At 35.4% G+C, this 23,139-nt stretch overlaps 1 protein-coding gene across 9 annotated transcripts in view; it reads right to left on the minus strand.

The window, feature by feature from the left end:
- CHRM3 (cholinergic receptor muscarinic 3) overlaps positions 1-23,139 on the minus strand; it is a 523,502-nt gene that overhangs the window by 174,761 nt on the left and 325,602 nt on the right. The gene's annotated exons all lie outside the window — the stretch shown is intronic.

The raw sequence follows: 23,139 nt of genomic DNA on the forward strand, positions 1-23,139 counted from the left end.
ATTGTTATTTCTCTTATTTGCATCTTTACTACTAATTAAATGAATTCCACAGAACTTAGGATGGTTGTGATAGATTAAACATGTTCCCAACCTGTTTGCTGCTCTTCCTGTTACGCAAGCCTGTTTCCTCACCCCTTGAGTGGGGCTGGCGGTGTGACTTGCCTTGACCTACAGTAGGATGGGAAGAGCATGACATTTGTGACTTCAGAGGCCTGCTTCCTCCGCTCTCCCCATCTTGGACTGGCAAGACCATCATAAGAAACCCAACTGTTTTGCTGGATTGGCCACGTAGAGGAGAATGTGAACACCCGCAGAGAGTCCTGCTAGCCACCCTACTTGTGAATGAAACAATCTTAGGCCATCTGGCTCCAGTTGAACCTCCAAGTGACTGTGCTCATAAGAGTGACTCCAGGCCAGACCAGCAGAAGACCTACTTAGCTGAGACTATCCCAAACTGAAGAAATATGAGCAAATGGTTACTGCTTTAAGTCACTACATTTTGGGTGTGGTTTGTTTTATAGTAATAGATAACTGAGATAGCAGCTCTTCAAATAATTTATGTATTCAATGACAAAAATATTTTCTAACATAAATATGTCCTTCTATTATAAAATTGACTTTGTATCAAGTCTATCCAAAGCTATAGGAACAGAGAAGGAAAAAAAAACGTATGCGTGCTGCAGAGATAAGGCAAGAATTGTAATATTGCTTTTCCTGCAGTGTGAAAAGGCTTTGGTCACCACAAAGGGGGCTGAGAGGACAGTAATGGGAGGAAGAGAATCAAAAGATGAGTAGAAGCTGGAACTATACGATGCATGGGGCTGACTTTACCTCTTGCAGACAATGTTTGATGGATAGGTAGAAATGAGGTTGATGGACAAAATAAAATCAGATTCATTTTTAAAAGAATATCTTACTTTCTTTTAATCCACCACAGCTCTCATAAACTCTGTCCTTGTGAAGCTAAATATAGCTTCTGACTATGTTTACATATAAATGTAAGATATGTGTTTTTTTGCATATAAGTGCATGGTACATATGTGTGTAGTGTGGGTACATGTTATAAAAAAAATCAAAAGGCTTTAGCTGATTGAATTCAACCAACATTTGACTGACTTCAGTGGTGGAAATCCTTTCATTTATTTGTTCAAAGTCACATGCCTTATGAAAAGTATATGAGGGTTGATGGGGTTTAGGACAGTCTACCCTAACATATGGCACCTTGGCATTTGAGAACATAGCAGAAGCAGAAAGTCACTCTCTGACCTTCTCCTGCCCTGTTCCCCTGAAGCAGGCCATCAAAACCTAGAAAGGATGCCCTAACCTTCCTTGAAGAAGGTCGTAAGACCCTCATGTGAGAAATGTCCACCCTATACCTGGAAGTATTCAGGAACGCCAGGAATATCCCTATCTTTGAAGACACAGGGACACAGAGAAGAATCTGAACAAACAGGCTTTGCTAAGTTCTCCCAAGTTTATTACTATTAGATTATGCTTTTTTTGTCCTCTAACCATATTTCTCCATGAGTATCTTCACCAGATCTCAACATAAAAATATCTAAGTTTACCTGCTTCTTTGAATCTCCTCTTCTGAAGGTTCCCATGTCATATAAAATTTATATGAAATAAATACATATGCTTTTCTCCTGTTAATTTTTGTTATGGGAACCTTAGCCATGAACCTAACAATGGGAAAGATAGCTCTTTCCCCTCTGAGACTTACAGAACACAGACAAAGAGTTAGGAAGACTAGTATATGAATGCATAAGGAAAAAATACCAGGGGATGATGAGATTAAGCTAAGAGAATCATTCAAAAAATACCATTGATACATTTATTTAATATCTAAATTTAACCTTCACCCTCACCTCAGTGCATGTTTATAAAAACACCCTCCAACAGTGTAAAAGCATTCTTATTTCTCCACAGCCTCACCAGCATTTGTTGTTTCCTGACTTTTTAATAATCGCCCTTCTAACTGGTGTGAAATGGTATCTCATTATGGTTTTGATTTGCATTTTGCTAATGACCAGTGATAATGAGCTTTTTTCATGTTTATTGGCCACATACATGTCTTCTTTGAACACATGGACACAGGGAGGGGAGCATCACACACTTGGGCCTGTCAGGGGGTGAGGGGCAAGGGGAGGGAGAGCATTAGGACAAATACCTAATGCATGCAGGGCTTAAAACCTAGATGATGGGTTGATAGGTGCAGCACATGTATACCTATGTAACAAACCTGCATGTTCTGCACATGTATCCCAGAACTTAAAGAAAAAAAAAAAAAACACCCTCAATGTCAACTTTCTTGGTAGTCAGTGGTACCTCAGAGCAAGCTAGAACATCTTGTCAAAATTTCAGATTTCCAGCTTTGAAAATCAGTAAACAATAGTGAGGAAAAAAAAAAGAATTTTTCTTCCAAATTTTAGGCAAAGCACTTCACGGTATTATTTTGAAGCAATTTCCAGTTGTTGTATTAAAAGACAATAGTTTTATTAACTTCAGTTTTAACTGTAAAATTCTTGGACTAGAGTATATCCTATTCCGTTGTATTATTTCTGCCCAACAGGAAGTGGAAGGTTGTATGACAGGAAGCGGAAGGTTGTATGACAGGAAGTGACCTTGCAAGAGATACCCAAATATCTCACAGCAGGGTAACTCTTCTCTACTACACTATCCCCTCATGCTCCACCCCTTTTGGAATCTATTCCTTCTCTATCACTCTTCTGACTCCAAAGCTAGCATATGCATTCCATTAATGCCCACAGAGAGATGAAGCCCCATACAAACACACATCTCCCTGGACACCTCTCCTGTGCAAAGCATCTCATGTTCGTGTCTTAAGCACCAGGACAAAGAACAAAGTCAACTGGCCTCCAGATGTGAAGGGCCCATCAGCCAGCAGAGTGCAAGAACAATCCAAATGTATCAATATCTTTAGAAAACATTAGATTGCTAAAGAAAATAGACACTAAGTCTTTTGATATCATTTTCATTATTTTCCCTGAGATGACTGGGACATGCCCCATTTTTCTAGTTTAGTTTTTAAAACTAGCAAAACATTAAAAAAAAATCCTCCAGCATGTGACTGAGGCTATCTGAACATATAATACGATGCTGTACTCTTCAGAATAATATAATGTCCCAGCCTTATTAGCATTATAGCTGAGTTAGCCAGTTCCAAGAGTGGGTGGGAAACCTCAGTATTCACCATCTTCATTCAGTGTGGACTCTAAAATATTCTGCGCACAAGGGGAGTTTCTTGCCTGAAAATGAATGTGATTTAGCTCACCTGACTAAAGTTTCAACAGCTATGCAATGTTATGGTGAAAGATTGCTGCAGTTGGCTTTGATTGGTACTGTTTTGGAAAAGAAATACTTTTGGATTTTTTTCTTTTATAAAAAGGGCAATACAAGTGTAAGTCCTGAGCTCCTATTAATAGCCCCGGCAAGCACAGCAGCAAAACTCAGTGCATGCCCGTTTTCAAGTGCTTCTGAAATGACAGGAGCTTTCAAACAGAACTGGGCAATGCATTTTTCCAATGCCAATGCATGCTGGTGCTGCTGTGCCCTGTCAAATACATAATATTGAAAAGCCCAACTGGGCACCTATTTGCTACAATGTTCTTGGCTGTTCTCCACCCATCATGTCCCAAGATAGAATCTGCTCAGAACAGCAACTCTATTCTTAGGTGCTTCCTGTAGTGAGCATTAACAAAACGATTGAAATCTATGGAAACAGGTAGGGACGATGTAAGGGGAGGCAGGTGCAAAAATCTTCCAGGAGCAACCTCAGAAGAGATATTGCATGCACTGTGCCTTAGCAGTGACCAAGCCTTCTACCTCAAAAACAAACTTTAAATGAAAGCTGTCTTTTCCAGGACCATGCATGGAGAGGAATAGATACAGGACTCTCTGAATAATATCTGCTATTTACACAGTGCTTTTCTAAGTGAACAGAATACACTCTACAAGCCCTCTTGAGGGAGCAGAAAAAGTGTTCAAATGGTTAATTTTAAGTTTCTGTTCCCAGTGCACAAGATCTGGGAAAAGAAAGTCATGGGTCTGTATAGACTGGGCTTTTGTCCCTCTCTCATTTCATTCCTCATGTTCGATCATTTATTTGACATGTTTCTAATATCAAATTTACCACATGCATCTACTCAAGAGGACAGTCACACTTTCCTAGGGAAGGACTGTTTTCTGACTGCCCTGAAATTAATGTATTCTATTCTCCCATTTGTACATGCTTCCTGGACTCCCAACCCCCCGCTGAGCCTGGCCTTGGGATAATAATCCCCATTTGGCTGGCTGGAACCACCTGATGACCCGACTGTTAAGCTCCAGTACTGACTGCAAGCCAGGGCTCTCCCGACAGGGCACTGGTGCTGAAGAGCTGAGCAATGTAGCTTCTTTCAAATTCTCTACAGAGGTGCAGCCTACAATTACAGATGACTTCAGAGCAAGAAATGAAGGGCATGGGGTTATCAGGGATGAGGACTGGGTGAGAGAAGGAACCAAAAGCTTGTTACCAAAATGCAGATACAAGGTACCATTAGAGAAAATTTAGTCATATTGATGTTTCACTGCAAACCTGCCATAGTGGAGGAATTGTGAACTCAAACCCCATATTCGTTTTTAAAGTTGTTCTCTTAATTCTTGCTGCTAATAAAACAACTAGATAAATTAAAGAAGCTTCATCCATAGGTAATTATTTCAGTTTTTTGTTGTTGTTGTTGTTATTTTTGTCATTCTCATTCCGAGGTTGGTATTATAAGGAAGAAACAAAAGTAGTCAATCATATTTTCTGCCAATGGTTTCTGGGTGTTTTTTGTTTGTTTGTTTTTTAATTGCCCGTATGTGTTCTGAAAGATCAGCTTGCTTCAGTTGTTGACTCTCTGAGATCTAATCAGATATCTTAACAGATAACTTTGTAATTCATAAGTATTGTCTCCTAGGCAGGATGTCTTACGAAGAGTTTTCTGGGTAACCTATTCCTTGAAACAAATAAAAACAACACAGAGAGCAGCATAACATTACAAACAATGCCATCCCAACTCTAGAAAACATTGCTCTACCCTAGGTCAACTCACAGTGCCCTAAGCAGCCAAGAACCAGTGATACAAATGTGCAAGAAGAAAGTGGTTATAATATAAGGTTGAGGAGCAGAGGATGTTGCAAAAGCAAGCGAGGTCAAAGTTAAGAGTCAGGGCTTTAGTTTTGAACTATGTGCTTAGGACTTTGCTGAATGGCATTTGAAACATCTGAACACCTCTAAACGGGGTTAGTTGTGTGCTTTTTTTTTTCCTGAATTTAAATGATTTGTGGCAACCATCCCAACATTATCACACTTTCTATGACTGAGGATAGATTTAGTGGTTAGTTTTAAGTTCCATTATTTGCTCAGATTTTCTCTGGAAAATTTATTTTGTCAAAACAGATCATTGCAAAGTGGCTTTACTCACTACTCATGGTGATAAAGGGCAATAATTGCATTGTAAAAGTTATGTGGTCATTTTATTAAAATGTGGGATGAAAATTCTTCTAATAAATATGCCCTGATGACCAATGGTTTTAAGTAGATTTAGGCACATCATTGTAATTATTTATACTTTAGTGTAATATATTAGAGAAGTAATATGAATGAAGAAAATGTTGATATTAAGTCACATGTATACTTACTTAGCCAGAGTTCATTTTGGGGATAGAAAAGTCCCTTAAATGAACCAATAACAATAAACTAGTTTAAAATACTTCTGCAGTAGCAGTAATTCTATACAAATATAAATGTGTTATATAAGTATATTCACACATTTTCAGCAAGACTGAACTTTCATGCAAAACTAAATTAAGAGTAGAGAATCGATTTCTATGATTACCCAATGGAATATTTTAAGTGAATATTTTAAGTTGCAGCCATTTTTATAGGCAAATTCTTTACAAGTTACTTAATTACACTTTATTATATATGAGAAAACAAAACACTAACAACACAATGCTGCCAGTGCAATGCCAGAAAGGTAAATTGTATTGGCATAGCTGGTTATGGAACTAACATTAGCAAGGTCAGCAATTTATCTTGGAAGAATTTCAGAAGCAAAATCCTGAGACGGAGTTTCAAACGTAGGCTATAAAGCAAAATCTGTAGCACTGTATATTAATCTGAGAGTCATTAGGTTCAACATCCGATAATACATCCTGAAATCAACCCTTCATTTCCACACCAATGCCCCTATGTATAATGCATGTGAAGATGGTATCATTTATTTTAAGGAAGTATTAGAGATGAAGGTAAGTAATGATGTATCAAGTTTTAAATTATGTTGTTTTTATTATATTATTATTATTATTTGGTTATTGATTGTGGCTTTAACTACACCTTGTTTTTTTAGCTAATAATAATAAACTATTTGTCCTCAAAGAGGCTGCTTTAAGTAAGGGATGGCAGGGAGAATTCAAATCCTGGTTCTATTCATCTGGCTCATAGGCTTTGGGGCAGCTTATTTACTTACTGCCAGATCCTTAAATGACATATCTGCCTGCAATAATGAATAATATCTTCCTCATGGGACTTTTGTGAAGATTAAAGGTGTTAATATTTATAAAGCACTTTAGTTACATGTGCACATAGGGAAAGTGGAGTAGTCGATACTAGCTGCTATTATTCAGAGGGGAATATAATAACATTAGGGTGGGTTTAGTTCTCCTTACCCTTCAGACTTAAATCTTATGGAGGTTTGGGGATAGGCATTGAAGTTGGGGATCAAGTTGTCATGAATTTATTTTCCATAGTGTCTGCAGAAGGATTCCTTATTGATGAAGGGAGTGGCCAGAAAACATCATGGCACATCCACGTATCCCCAAGGAAACCCTCCTGTATGGTCTCAGCTGCTAAATTACTTTAGCATAGCTGCTTTTCTGATGTGTTTGTGTTGTTGTAAATTGTATAATAATGTAAATTTATCAGCACTTTTCGGAGAAGGGAAGATTTTTCTCCAGGTGGCACACTGTCAAGGACAAAAGAAGAAAACTAATTGAATCAAAATCAACCCTCAAGAGGCAATGATCAAATAACATACTACAGATGGTCAGCAAAAGAAATGGAGCAGCAACTTATACCTCTAGCCAAAAATAGTGCTTCCTTTATTATTTGTTGTTTTTATTCATCAGTTTTATTTGATTCAAAATTAATGAATCCATGTTTGGGAAAAAAATGTTTGACAGTGGCCTGTTTTGAGAAAAACATTCAAAACGATTTCAGGATTTAAAACTTGGCTTACCATTTTAAAAGAATAAATAATAAAAGCAGGAAAAAAATTGCCTCTCATTTAGTACTTGTCAGCTACATGAAACATCTGCAGTTGCAGCAGATAGACAGTAGCAGAGGCAAGTGCTGAACACGACTATCTGGCAGTACAGGAAATGGACACAGGCAATGTGCTCTGAATACCCTATTTATGCATCAAGCAAATCAGCATAATCTATAATGTGGGGATAGAAACGATCTGACTTTTGCTTTGAAAGAAGACACATGCAGGACTACTAGGGTGATACTTCAGTCACACTGATCTCCACGAGGCTGGCATTAGAGATGTTAACCTCAGGTTACATTGATTTTATAATAAAGTTTTCTCTTTCTGACTCTGAGCAGAATATTGTCTATTTTCTCCTCACAAAAATCGGCAAATCAAAAGTATGATCATTCTTTTCCTGTTCTAACATAACCACCCTTTTGAAGCAAATGCAAATGCCCTATATTTCAAATGAATACATGCTATGGAATAGGAAGACTTTTGAAAAATTTAAATAATGGAAAATTTCCAACATACACAAATGTAGAGACATAACGAATTCCATCACCCAGTTTCAATAATCGTCAACATATGGCAATCTTATTTCATCTAAGTTCCCACCTACTTCTCTCCATCTTGGGTTGTTTCGAAGCAAATCCCAGATATCTCATCATTTTGCCCGCATACTCATCAGTATATGTTGGTAAAAGACACTTAAAAGAATGTGTAATCACTATACCAGTATCCCAACTTAAAAATAAGAAAAATTCTCAATGCGCACTTATAACATGTATATGATTATATAATAAATGTTATCATCAGTTATTCACTGGACTTCTTCAAAAAGGATAACATTTCCTTCGTCAATTACTTGGTACAGCCTGAAGTACAGCTTGCAAAGGAAAAGCAGAAAACAAATGCTTGATTCTTTTATTTAACAGTTTTCAGAATGTTGGGTTGTGCTCTGCCCCTAGCATTCTGTAAAAGTTACCAATTTTCTTGTATTATTATTATAAATCCATGGAATTTTAACACACTTAATGTGTTTCAATTAATTGTGAATATTCTTTCTGATTTTCGAAATGTACCACTGGTCACTAGTGAAAGTCCTTTCAAGTTGGCTCTGAGTCCTTTTGACATGACCTCAGCAGTCTCTGGATTCTTAAGTATCTGGTGCAAGAAGATACTCTACACTCATCCTGAACATTTCCTGCCCCAGACCTGGAGTCTGTCATCTCTCCAAGAAGAATTATTTCCCTTAAGTGGTAAATTACTATTAAAAAGCTACATGTGAATGCTTGAAGTAAGTGCTCATTGCTATTAGGTTGGTTGCCTGTTATGAATGAAAGTTTTGCTTTCTGTAGCTAGAGATGGAGGTAATAGTCACATCATGGATAAAAATAACTGACCATTGACTAGCACCCTCCACATTGCGTAAAAGTGTGGAAAGTCTTCAGGGTATAGTAGTTTCTGTCCTTTAAAAAATTCTTAAGTAAAAATAAAATGTGGATTCACAACATCTAGAATCAAGTTTAATATGTCACATTAAGAAGCATAAGAGATGATATATTTTATATTAAATTAAATAAGGTATATAAAAGGTTCAAGCAATGTCTGATTGACAACAGATGCTAAATAGGTGCTTAATAAGTGGTTACTTCCTTTTCTTTTTCTTTTCCCCACATAAGAAAAATGTAGTGAAGCCATACATTAACCAACAGTTGAGCTTACTTTAATTCAAAATTAAATTCCCTATTTAATCTTCATCCTTTAATTTTATCTCAAAATATTTTTTCTCTCAAATGAATATAAACTTTCTTACAGAAGATGCTTTGTAATGAAACTAAAATACCTCTATATGCACCTCCAGAGCCTGATAGCAAAATAAACACTTACTAATAGCCTCTAGTATATGACTACCTAACTTGAGAATAACTAAATAAGTATAGTAATGAAATATTTCTCAGATGCTTACTAGATGTCAGGTATATATCTACAGATAACCACTTGCCCCCTATTAATGGAACTTTTTGCTCAATTATCTCTCTTCGTTCATAAGTCTTTGAGACAGCGTGGGAAATCTCTGGTATCTTCATTTTGAATTTTCTCTGCGTCCTTCTTCCCCCTCTTTCAACTATGGATACTTTGAGGGAGCTCTCAAGATGCTGGAGCCACACCCAGTCTCCACTTTGGCTCATGGCTGGTTGAGGTAGTTGGTGGATCCATTTGGGATTAGAGGGCATACAGAGGTTAATAACTCCAACAGGTGGAGAGCTCAGGGAACATTTAGTCAACCTGATTAAATGACCAAGAAACAGAAGACAAAAGGATAATGTGCCATAACATCTTTACTGAATAAAATGGCATTTAGGCAATGGAGACGTCTGGAGGGAAAATAACACTTCTAAGAATCTAAGTAATGTTAAAATAGTTGATCCATTTTGGGTAAAGTTAATCCAATTAAACAAACAAAATGAGATATTAGGTATACTTATCTAAGTGAGATATTAGGTATACTTATCTAAATGAGATATTAGGTATACTTATCTAAATGAGATATTAGGTATACTTATCTAAGTGAGATATTAGATATACTTATCTAAATGAGATATTAGGTATACTTATCTAAGTGAGATATTAGGTATACTTATCTAAATGAGATATTAGGTATACTTATCTAAGTGAGATATTAGGTATACTTATCTAAGTGAGATATTAGGTATACTTATCTAAGTGAGATATTAGGTATACTTATCTAAATGAGATATTAGGTATACTTATCTAAGTGAGATATTAGGTATACTTATCTAAGTGAGATATTAGGTATACTTATCTAAGTGAGATATTAGGTATACTTATCTAAATGAGATATTAGGTATACTTATCTAAGTGAGATATTAGGTATACTTATCTAAGTGAGATATTAGGTATACTTATCTAAATGAGATATTAGGTATACTTATCTAAATGAGATATTAGATATACTTATCTAAATGAGATATTAGGTATACTTATCTAAGTGAGATATTAGGTATACTTATCTAAATGAGATATTAGGTATACTTATCTAAATGAGATATTAGATATACTTATCTAAATGAGATATTAGATATACTTATCTAAATGAGATATTAGATATACTTATCTAAATGAGATATTAGGTATACTTATCTAAGTGAGATATTAGGTATACTTATCTAAATGAGATATTAGGTATACTTATCTAAATGAGATATTAGATATACTTATCTAAATGAGATATTAGGTATACTTATCTAAATGAGATATTAGGTATACTTATCTAAGTGAGATATTAGGTATACTTATCTAAATGAGATATTAGATATACTTATCTAAATGAGATATTAGGTATACTTATCTAAGTGAGATATTAGGTATACTTATCTAAATGAGATATTAGGTATACTTATCTAAATGAGATATTAGGTATACTTATCTAAATGAGATATTAGATATACTTATGTAAATGAGATATTAGGTATACTTATCTAAGTGAGATATTAGGTATACTTATCTAAATGAGATATTAGATATACTTATCTAAATGAGATATTAGGTATACTTATCTAAGTGAGATATTAGGTATACTTATCTAAATGAGATATTAGGTATACCTATCTAAATGAGATATTAGGTATACCTATCTAAGTGAGATATTAGGTATACTTATCTAAATGAGATATTAGGTATACTTATCTAAATGAGATATTAGGTATACTTATCTAAATGAGATATTAGGTATACTTATCTAAATGTTATGTGTTTTAAAGACTTCATTTGAATCATTGAACTTCATCAGCGCATGGATAGGAGGCAGACCAAGTGCAAATCTGTGGAGTAAATCCCTCAAGCTGTGTCCCATAGGTATGGGGCTGGGCATTTTTAGACCCAGAGATTTTTCTGAGTGAGAACTAAAATGGAAAGGTTGCTAAATAATTGTGTTTGGACCTAATTGTTTACATTTACTCTCTGTAATTCGGAACCAGAATCCCCACAATGTAGCTTAATATGTATTTAAAAATATAAAATGCAAGCACATATGGTTAATTAGTGGTTAATTTTTTAGCTTTGGACTAACATTTCTCTGCCAAATCCTGGAGGCAACAGTAAAGATTTTTTCTGTTTTTGAGGAAACAATCTTAATGACTATATATAGATCATAAATAGTTGGCAAAAGATGCATTTCAATCTAAACCAAAATTAAAATGTTTTAAACTATCTAACTGCTGCCAGATATTCAAAAGGGGAAGATTTGTACTAGAAAGTGTTCACAGTTTCCATATACATTCACACTCACTCCACTCTACCCTCCCTTCTCTACTGTTCTCTCTCCCCCTGCTCTCTCCCTCTTCCTTTCTCCTGTTCTTGCTCACATGAAAAAAATGCATACAAATTATCACAATACTAATGGCGTATAAGAATAGTGACAGAGCTGGTCACTGAATTCTTCAGTTATGAACAGATCATCAACTGGAATCTTCCTTAATCTTCACCTTAAATAAGACAGCGTGTATTAGAACAGCCAATATCACTTGCAATATAATTCTTCTTCCTCTATTCATCTCTTTGATGTAGATACCCTCAGGCCGGCTATGTTCTCCTCCTCTACCCACTGTCTGAGCGCTCTCAGTCAGACTCATGGATTCCACTGACATCCACATAGTGATGACTCCTGGATCTCTATTTTTAGCCTCTGCGTTTTTCTTACCTAACAGAAGTGCACATTCAACTGTCTACTGGCTATCTGCACGTGACGGTCCACAGCCTTTAAGGCTCCAAAATGTTACAGTAAATGTATCAACACCCTTCTTCCCCAATTGTCTTCTTTTTTAATTCTCTCATTCAAAGAATGGCACCACTGTCTTCCAACCACCTAAGTAAAAAACTTAAAGTTGTATTTTTTCTTATTCTCCTTCATCCTTTGCATTCAGTTGGCTGCCAAGTCCTATAAATTCAACGTCCTTAACACTGCTGGAATCCATTTCTTCATTTTCCTCCCTGATGTTACTGCTTTAGTACAGAGTTCATCAGTGCTCTCTCAGATCATTGCAGTAGAGTCCTAAATTCTCTCTCTCTCTCTCTGCCTTCTTTCCCAATGTCCCCACGAACCTCTCTGCTTCTGCTAGAGTTATCTTTCTAAAATAATTACCTTTCAAAATTTCTAAAATAGAAATCTTTCCATTGTACCCCCACTGTCAGGACCCTGTGAAAATTGTGCTGCTCTTCATCTCCACTCCAGACTCAGCGTCCATGGTTCACTCATGCAACCTAAACTTGCAGCTCCTAGAACATGGCTTGCTCTCTTATCATCGTTTCTCTGTACAGACTGTTCCCTCTACAAGAATGCCCTCTCTCTCCTTATCAGCCTAACATGTACTTGAACTTCCAGATTCAGATAAACTTTGAGGCTCTGACAGAATATTTCCCTTAAGAAGGCTTCCTTCTCCCACTTCTGTGAGTTAGAAACCCTGCCTCTGTATTCCCATAGCCTGCTACAGACCTCCACGACATCACATGAAAGGTAGCAGCTGCATTGCTTGTTCTACCTCCTCTACTAAACTGTGGGGATGGAGTCTGTGTCTTTGACACTGCATTCCCCATATCTAAAACTCTCGTTCTCAACATTTTTGCTCTGAAGTTCTCTTTACTCTGTTAAAATTATTAAGTATACCAAAGCAGTTTTGTTTATGGGGATATATATCTATAACATATTAAAAGTTAAAATTGAGAATAAAAAACAATTTTAAAATAAAAAACCAACTATACAGTTTTTAAAGTTACATATTTTTGTTGAAAACTGGCTATATTTTCTAAATTAAACATTTATTGATAGGAGTGGTATTGCCTTACATCTTTGTAAATCACATTAAAGCCTGGCTTAATAAAAGACGGCTAGATTCTTGTGTCTTTGTTTCCAAGTTCAAAGATAGTTGTTTTGGTTGATACAAATGAAGAAAATCCAGATACACAGTTAGAAAGAGAGGAGTATTTTAGTATTCTTTTCAGATAATTGTGGATATTTTACTTTAAAAATACACCCAAACTCGAAAGTAGTAGTTTCTTAAATATGTGATGCAAGGTGGAATCTAAAACCATTTTTATAAAGTTTTCACACTATGTTATATTACAGCCTGTTGTATTTTGAATGAATCTTTTACCAATGCATGATTTGTAACATCACGCATTTTTAAGGCATTTGTTCACTGAGTTATACAGATCATCCAAATTTTGTCACTTTCATTATATCTAATACAAAAAAGTCACATTAATTAATCTCACCATCAATCTCACCAGAAAACTCTGTAACTATTATAAAGTTGTCAAGCTCATTGTGGTGGACACAATTTTTCCACAGTTCAAATTTTGCCTGAAAGCTCAAAATTTTATCATTGACAACAAGTAATGTCAACTGTTTTCCTTGTAGTGACAGCTCACTTGATTCATTTTTGAGAAAATGTCTGCAAAATATCCAAGTCTGAATAACCAGAGTTCACCTATTAGTCCTTTCAAGTACAAATGACGTTCCCTGAAAGAAGTACGTAGTTCAGCTTGCATCTGAAACAAGGTCACTGGGATTTTTTTTCCCTTCATCACAACCATTATGCTTCAGTATGAAACAGACATTTATGTGTACATCACACTGTGCACACAGAATATTAAAAAGATGTTCACTCAACGATGAAGATTTAACAAAATTATTATTATTTTTTACTGCTCCATCCCAACATTTTAAAGTAAAACCTGTGTGAGCAAGGGGTAGTGAATAATATAATGGCTAATACAGTTTTGTGTCCCTGCCTTGGTTTGTACTTAAGGACCAGCAGTTTTACTTACAATTGCTTTTACACCAGCAATGCAAATGTCAACACAGTGAGTTCTTATGAGTATTAGTATTATAATAAAGTTCATGTCATTCTCAGTGTTCTCATCTCATGCACTCCCTGAAAGGGTCTGGAAAACACACAGCTTGGCAACACACTACACTCAGAGAACTGCTGATCAAGGCAATGCTTTAAACACGATGGGCACTCAAGACATTTTGAATGAAGGATTGAATGAATGAATCCACATTGGCTTAATCTATAGTAATAATAAAAGTGCTTGTGATGATTCAAAGTGCATATATGTGAGTGTGTGTGTGTGTGTGCACACAATGGAGACTGTTTGACAAAAAGGTTTAGTAGATCCTTGAGTAGAAGTTAGAATGAAAAGCAGAGACCTTGTGACAAAAATTCCATTCTGGTTTAAGAATAAATTAATGTTATTCCATTAACTCCACCACCTTCAGCTACATGAGAAGATCATAACATTTTTGCTGATTTTTATAGAGACTTGTCAATTGTTATTGTTAATATTTTGAAGAGCAATTTATCCATATAATACTTAACTGAACTACCATTGTGAACTTACAATATATAGGCAAACAAAGATTCAAAGATTTGAAAGACTCACCTGACCAAACTAAGTAGGAATATTGATGGATGGACATGGTGTCTTCTAGATGATTCCTCTCCTAATCACTGTACCTACATTACTTCCTTCATCAGAGAGTTGGTTACAGAATAGGCATGTTTTCATATTATACAAAGCAGGTATTTTTGCCCGAACTCCTAAGGTCTCATTCTGTTATATCCTAATCTCATTCAAACGGGATATAACCATGAAAACTAACGTTAAATTCAGCTTCTGTCAGTGGGAATGTTGTGAAGTATGTGTTTGTTAAGAGTGAGGCATATTTGCTCCACTTCCAGAAAACCCTTAACAACAATGGGCAAAAAGGTAGTTGATTCTACAATCCTACCAACATCGTGTGAAAAGGAATAGATTATGTAAACTAGCAAACCTTTAACAACAATGGGCAAAAAGGTAGTTTACAATCCTACCAGCATTGTGTGAAAAGGAGTTGATTATGTAAATTAGCTTGATTGGGGTGTCCCATCTTTAAGAAAAGTATTTATTTTCTAGTAGTCTTACAGCACGACAAGTGTAATCTTGGAAAAGCTCAACAAGGAAACTTCAAGGGCAGCGAGAATTTCAGAAAAAAAATAGTGAGTAAGGATAGTTGGTATCATGTGCTTAAGGTGTCCTTGTCCCAGGATTGTCAAATTGTGCAGGTACCAGCTAAACAGATGTGGGGTGATTAACCATCCACTCCAGGGAACACATGTGGGAAGGTATCCGTCAGTGGAGCAGGTTTGCAAATACACGACACACGAGACTCGCCACTGGCCTTAATGAAGCCTGCATCACTCAGTGCTGAAAGCAAACGGTGAGGTCTTTTTTTTTTACCCTCTCTGCCTTCTGTAATGCTTCTCTCATGTTCTCTTTAAAAAAGTCATTTTGACCCTTGCTGATCTGTGGAGGCAGAATGCCCAATTAAATTACTTTCATTATAAAAGCACATACAGCCAAATACTTTTTATAGCACACGATTTCAAATTCATAATAAGCATGAAGGAAAAGTAGCACAAAAGCTTTTTAAAATTATATAGAGACTTTTAAACAATTGGTGCTACCAAAAAAGGTCAGAGAGAGTGCCTCACTGTGGAAGGTCCAATTGGCCAAGAAATTATGAAATTGACATTTTAAAATAAGAATACATTTTAATATTCATTCTTTTGGGGTCAGGTGCAGGCTACTCAGAATAACAATTCTGTCCAAATAGAAAATGAAAACCTTCCAGGAAGAATTACCTTCAAAGCAGACTATAGCTCTCCATTTAAGAACTGCATTGAAACATGACACTAACTTACATTTACTGGGTAGGGACTATGTGTCAAGCACATTGTTAGTGCTTTATTTTGATTTTTTTTTGATCTTCACAATAACTGTATGGGATAAGTACTATTATTATCACTATAATACACATGAGAAAATTGTGGCTTAGAGCTTAAATGATTTTTGTAAATTTTTGGAGACAGTGAGTGGTGGACCCAGTAACCAAACTAAAAGTTACTAAGTCTAGAAGCTAGTTCTATTGTTAATGGTAGCTTTCCAGAACATATACAATTTTAAGTTGTATAATTATTAATTTAGGCAAAGAGTATTCAATAAGTACTGCTATCAGGTACTGCTAGATGCTGGGATTGCAATAATGAAATTGTTCTTATTTATTAACAAACACACAGTCTCATCAACACACCATTTCTTGAAGCTGGTTCAATAAGACATTTATTGTCATGTCTAATTTCACAGAAGAAAAGCTAAGCCAGGGGTTGTTAAGGATTTTACATTCAGCAGAAAACAGAATTATTGCCCATTGATTTCAGTCAAGTGTTCTGTACACTAGATATCACCATGCATCTTATAGAGAATCAGACAAGTAATTGCTGAAGCCATTAAAGTCAGTTCTGAGCCCCACAAAACCTGATACAACTACCTGATAACCTCTTTAGGTATAGGAACTACTTTAATATGTTATGCTTAAACCCAGCCACGAGGCAAATGAACATCAGGTTTTTTCAAAGGTAAATCAAGATTAGTCACAATGTAAGAAAATATGGCAGAAAAAAACTAAATGATCAATAAATAGAATCTAGTTTTGTAACATATGGCACATTAACCTCATAAAATATTATCCATCTACTATTATTTTATTCAAAAGTTCGGTACACATAGGAGTATTATTTTAATGCATGCGTAAAACCTACACTGACTCACAATGCACCAAAATTACATGTTAATGTAACAGCATCTAGACACGAAATAATTAGAATAGCACATGATCTACAATGTGCTAGAACAAAGGTCAATACGCTTTTCAGAAAAGGGCCTTGGCGGTTCCAAAGGCATTGTTGGAATTACTCAGCTCTGCTGTTGTAGTGCACAAGCAGTCATAGACGACATGTAAGTGAATGTGCATGGCTGTGTTCCAATACAAATTCTCTTATAAAAACATGGAATGGGCCAGATTTCACCTAAGGGTTGTGATTTTTCTGATCTCTGTGCTATAATATACAAGTATGGGGCAGTTTAAAGACATTTACACTGGTGTTTTTGTAATATTTTATAATACTGCTTAATAAATTTTAAGAAAAGTCTGTACATCTGCATAATCAAGTTATACATTTGCTCACTTGAATTCAAGCCATTATTTTTACCCAATCTAAATTATTTTTACCCAAAGCTACCCAAGAAGGTAGCTTTACCTTTTTGAAATAGTTTGCAAATTCCAGACAGACGTCAGGGAAAAGAGTCTTTATAAAGCGTTTAGCCAGACAGCAAAGCTTTCATTACTGTTGGTTAAACAATCCAAAATCCATGACCCGGCCACCAATCAATCAACAAGCATTTACAGATTGATGACAAAGTATTTTGCCCTGTTCTAAGCACACTTGTCAGACAGTCTCCCTCCTGTCAAGCAGTTTAAAATCTAATAAATGAGGCAATTATGTTATCTTTATTTATTCAGTGAGACATTTTGGCATAGAAACATCAGGCGTGTCCAGCAACTAGAAACAAAAAATATATCATGCTGCATAGGGTGGAATTACTCTAGTAGATAAAAATATCTTTTCATCGATTTTCAGTAGAAATATATTCAATTTTAATTTGTATATGCAGGCTTTTTACCTGATCTGTTTACTCATTGATAACATAGTATTTTGGGAAAAAATGGTCAGTAATTCACCAATTACAGGTATTTATGTTTCCCAAGCTTCAATTTAACCCTTCTAATGGTAGAAAAAGGACATAATCATTTCATAAAGTATGCTAGCGTTATACTACCAAAACAAAGAAAAATACACTGCCATTATCCTCCAGACAAGAATAAAGCTTACTAAATACTTTTCTAAGTCTAAAATAGGTTGTTGGAGAAGGAAGCAGCAGCTAGATCAAAGATAACACCATCCTAAGGTGCTTAGTCTGTATTGCTAAGTAATAGGAAGAGCAACACGGCTGAGAGTGCACATAGGCATAGCAGAGGGGAATAGTAACAAGATTAAATATAAGAATAAGTAACTGGGCTGGGCATGGTGGGGTGGGTCATGACTGTAATTTCAGCACCTTGTGAGGCTGAGGCAGGAGGACCGCTTGAACTGGGAAGTTCAAGACCATATTTAGATGGTAAAACCATAAGGCCTTGGTAGTTGATTAGATGTGGGGGCCAGGGAAGAAAGAGCTGGCAATTAGAATTTCTAGCTTCAATAATTTGGTAAAACATTGGAATATGACACACAGAGACATCAATGGATCACGGGGAGGAAGATGAAGGAGCTCTCTTTCAGGTATATTTGGAATATCTATGTGAAAATAAATGCCCAACTAAAGAATCCTTACCCTAAACATTATCTTATTCTCACATTAGCATTTATTGAGTGTGCTGTATGTATCAGACACTGTGCTAAGCACTTCACCTATATAATCCCACTGAATCCTCCCAACAGCCCTACTGATATATGCATTTTACACCTAAGGGAAATAGAGTGAGGTTAAGTAAACTTCCAATGCACAATTAAATGGCAAAGCCTGGATTTATTAACTCATAATTCTAAAACTGACTCTTAGCCACTACCATATATGGTGATAAAAAGAAAAAGAAAACAGCTTAATCTGAAGAATACTACAAAGATATGATCACTTTGCCAATATCAGCCCCACAGGTATACTGTTTTGGGCTTTGCCATGAGTCTGCTCAACAAACGACCTAATACAGAGATTTAGACTTACTTCATTTCATTAAGAACTCAAGAGGCACTTCTGTAAATCTGGGAGGTTTATAAGGGCCAGGATGCGTTCATGCCCTCCTAAGTCAACATTCTTACCAAGTCGACATTGGTCCAGCATCTACAACATGACCAAAAAAGGCAAGGCTTCTGACTTTGGGCCAATATTGACTTGGATGGAAAAAAAAAAGGCAGGTTTGTGGGTTTTTAAGCATATTTGAGAATACCAGAGGCTGTACAGCTTGGCTTCAGTGAATGTCAGCTCAGGGCCAAAATATACCCATTCACAAAATGAAGTTTGTTTCCCTACTTTTTGTGGTGAAAGCCCCTGGAGTTTTGGCAGGCTTCTCAATCTGGCACTCAGTTGAACTGCTGCAGCCAGGATGCAAACTTCTACTGGCCTATACTATGAGGCCTCATCTTTAAGTTCTAGAATCCCAAGAGGCTAAATGGTGAGAAGAGGAGGGCCTTAAAACGTATTAGCCCTGGGCCAGTCATGTTGACCCATAGCAACTCCTACTCTAATTCTACACACATCTCATACAATTTGCCCCAAATGATGGGGATTATATTTAATCACCTTATATCCTGCAAATGATCAGTGTGGTGAGAGAGAACATATGAAGTACTAAGCAGGGTCTGGCATACAGGAATTTTTCGATATATGGCAGCAATTATTACAGATATTTGTAGTAGTACATTTTAGTAATAGCCATATGGGAGCTTAATAAACATTTGTCTCAGTATTGAATTTGGCAACCCTTATTGACCCATTATTTATTTTGAAAGACAAAGTTGAAACAGTCCAAAATAAGGGAAAATATAATTTGATTCATGTGATCTCTATTAAGATAATATACATTGTTAACCTTTCAAAGAAAAATATTGACAAAACATTAACATTTAAAAATTAAAGCTATAATTAATTATACTTTAGAATGCATTTATTTTTTTCCTTATTTTATCCTTAGAATACCTATAGAAATTACTTAGGCACTGTTTTATCCTTATTGAACAGAATTGTTTCATGTATTTAGCATTTCTGGCAAGTAATTGAGTGCTAGTGCCTGGTGTACAGCTAAATAAATGGACATAGTTACCTCTTCTTAATGAAAGCCAGTTTAGATATTACTGACATTCCAACTCAACAGTATTTCTCACCTTACAGAGGTGAAATGAGAGATAGAAAGCAGAGGATACTGAGAAAATTCAAAAGTCTCTATTGGCTCCAAGTGCTAATCTAGGTACAATATATGCATCAACATGGAATTTTTGTACTTTGAGGAAAACGAATTAGTACAGTGATGACATAATCAACCAATTCTAGTTGATTTTTATTTCTCTTTTGATTTTTTATATTCCCTAGTTGATACATGTTCATATTTACCCTGGAATGTGTTAACAATGAAAAAAATAAGTTATAAGAAATATGAGATTCAATAAGGTACAATCATGTTTATGAATGTTCTTAACCATAAATGCATAGCTTGTCCAGGCCAGAAACAATTCAGTTTCTGAATTCAATGCCACTCTTGAATATGTTAACTCAGTTCTAAATGAAATGCATTATTTGTACAAAGTTCTACTTAATATTTAACATAATGAAGATTGTCAATTCCAATACATTTGCACTGCAGAAAATGCATTTGTATTGCTCAGAGCGCTTAATGAGTAATAATGCAATGAAGAAAAACCAAGACTAAGAGATGTGAAATAAAAACCAAAGTCACAAATCGTATAGGCAATGATATTAAGACTAGAACTTAAGTCTTAAGATTTTGTTATTTGTGTCCTTTTACTGTTAAATTGCAAGAGGAAAGTCTTTTTAAGGTAGCAAAAATAATATTTGTGGGGAGGAGACAGCAATAATATCTGTTCATGCAACTAACTAGGTATATGTGAGTGGGTAGGCACATAAGGCCAATGGGCACTGGGAAACATGTCTATCAGGTTCTTTCTGTTTTGTTAGCTATTGAGTCAACCTAACTGAAACAAAGACGCATTTCACAAGAGTGAAAATTGGTTTCAGTCAATCCCTTTAGCATTTTCCAGGTGACTACATTTTTATACATCGCCTGACAAAATCAAGCAGTTACATTGCTTCACAGACTTTGGCTGGAACATTAAAGGAACTGAATGATTTACGGAGGAGAAGATCAAATAGGTTGTGTTGTATCTAAATGCTTGTCCCATGAACCAAAAGCTGAATGTGAATTGGCAAATTAATGATTTTTCATTTTCTTTTAGGATTTCATGGTTTGGAATGCCTTGTGTTGAAGGGACACATTTCACCCCTTTTTAAAGTGCATCTTAAAAAAAAGTCACTGTCCTGCAAATCTCCCACATCAGCTCTGATTTCCCTCGCTCACCTGCTGCAATATTTATTTTTTCATGCCACACCATTACATTGCTTTGTTTTGTTTGTATTTTTCTCCAATTGTTTCATGAGTGCCTATGATACACACGAGTGCATATAATCTGAATCAGATTATATAGTAAAGACTTCTTTTGTACTTCTCATACTGTAGAAAGATAATACCTATTGGCTATTCCATGATGAATTTTCTGTGTAGGAATTAATTCAATACATGTTCTTCATTTGTACTGACAATATGTAAAGGACATTTTTGAGTCCTTTTCAATCCTTTAGGAGGGCAGCTCTTCTGTACTTCATTAAAATACAAACTCTTACTTTGATTTACTTTCAGCTCTAAACCTTGTTCTCCCTGTTAATGAAATGCATTTGTATCATGCATGAGATACATACTCTTTATTATGATTTAGAACCTTCCAAAACATTAATGTTGCTCAATAGAAATGCCATACCTAAGATTTAATACCATGCCTATCATTTTCTTGTTTCTCATTCTCTTCATCCTGAAGTACCGGGATTCTCATATAAGTAACTTTGCCTGAGCTTGGGTAAAAGTTGACTCCTAATGTAAGGTGAACTGGAGAAGAACATTTCTTTCACCTCTTTCCCTGATCTTATCTTTTTTATTCAGCATTCCCTCTAAAGAGAATTTCACTCACAGAATTAGAGAGAGACTCTGTACTCTTTTATCGTATCACTTTTAGAAACTAAAACCCATTGGATTTTTTGAGAATTAGGAATCATTATACTGTGCAGAGTTTGGGCTTTTTGACACATTTCCATTCCTTCAATTGAGCACTCCTTTTATTGGATCACTGGAATAAAATCATGATTATTAAACATGTCACAATATACAATTCTCATTTTATAATAATTTATGAAGACCTTGCTTAAATATATGTTCTCAAATCAATTTAAGTTGAGCACATATTAAGCAAAAATAAATTTAAAAATGCATCTCGCCTCTCAACAAAATATTTCCTTGCCTGAGTTGCTCAAACTCCTGCAGATAAAGCATATTTAAATAAAGATAAGGGGCTATCACTTGCTCTTATTTTCATTATATTCAGGAGATGACCACTTTGATTATAAGTAAGAAGACTTAAAAATACTCATGATTTCCAACATGAATTACAGCACTTAAGACTTTGTCTTCTCGTTAAATCATGCTTATTCGTGCATTTTATATAAAAACTCTGGAGAATAACTTAACAGAAAATCTAAAATAAGAAAAAGAAATACTGAAATTCCCCAAATCTCTATAGATAAAACCCTTTAAGGCTTAGGATTAAGCATTTGAAAATATCAGGAGCATTTAAAATATGTTCATGCTTAGCTTTCTGTTCACTTGCTGACTATCTGCAACATGGAAAGTCTGGGGTTGAATGGCACGAGAGCATTACTGTTTCATTTGGATAATCCAAGTTTAATTTTAATACATCTTTTAATTTTACTTTAATTTAGGTTTTTTTGGGGTTTCAGAGGCAGAGCACTACTTTGTTTCTGACTAAATGACAAAAATCATTAACTGCCAGTGACTATATGAACATGATGTGAACAAGATAAGCAAAGAAACTAGGGCAAAGTTTTTTGTTTTAGAAAAACATATACTTATATTCTATATATTCTGAATGATCCTCATATAAACAACACAACATACAATATCTCAAAATGTTACTACAACACGGCTTATTACTTTGCAGGTTGGAAACGCAGCGTGTTAAATCCTTTCCTCTCAACCATAGTAAGTAAAGACACAGATACAACACGGTTTGCAAGTCTT

This window comes from Pan paniscus, chromosome 1 (assembly GCF_029289425.2).
Source record: "Pan paniscus chromosome 1, NHGRI_mPanPan1-v2.0_pri, whole genome shotgun sequence".
Classification (NCBI taxonomy): domain Eukaryota; kingdom Metazoa; phylum Chordata; class Mammalia; order Primates; family Hominidae; genus Pan; species Pan paniscus.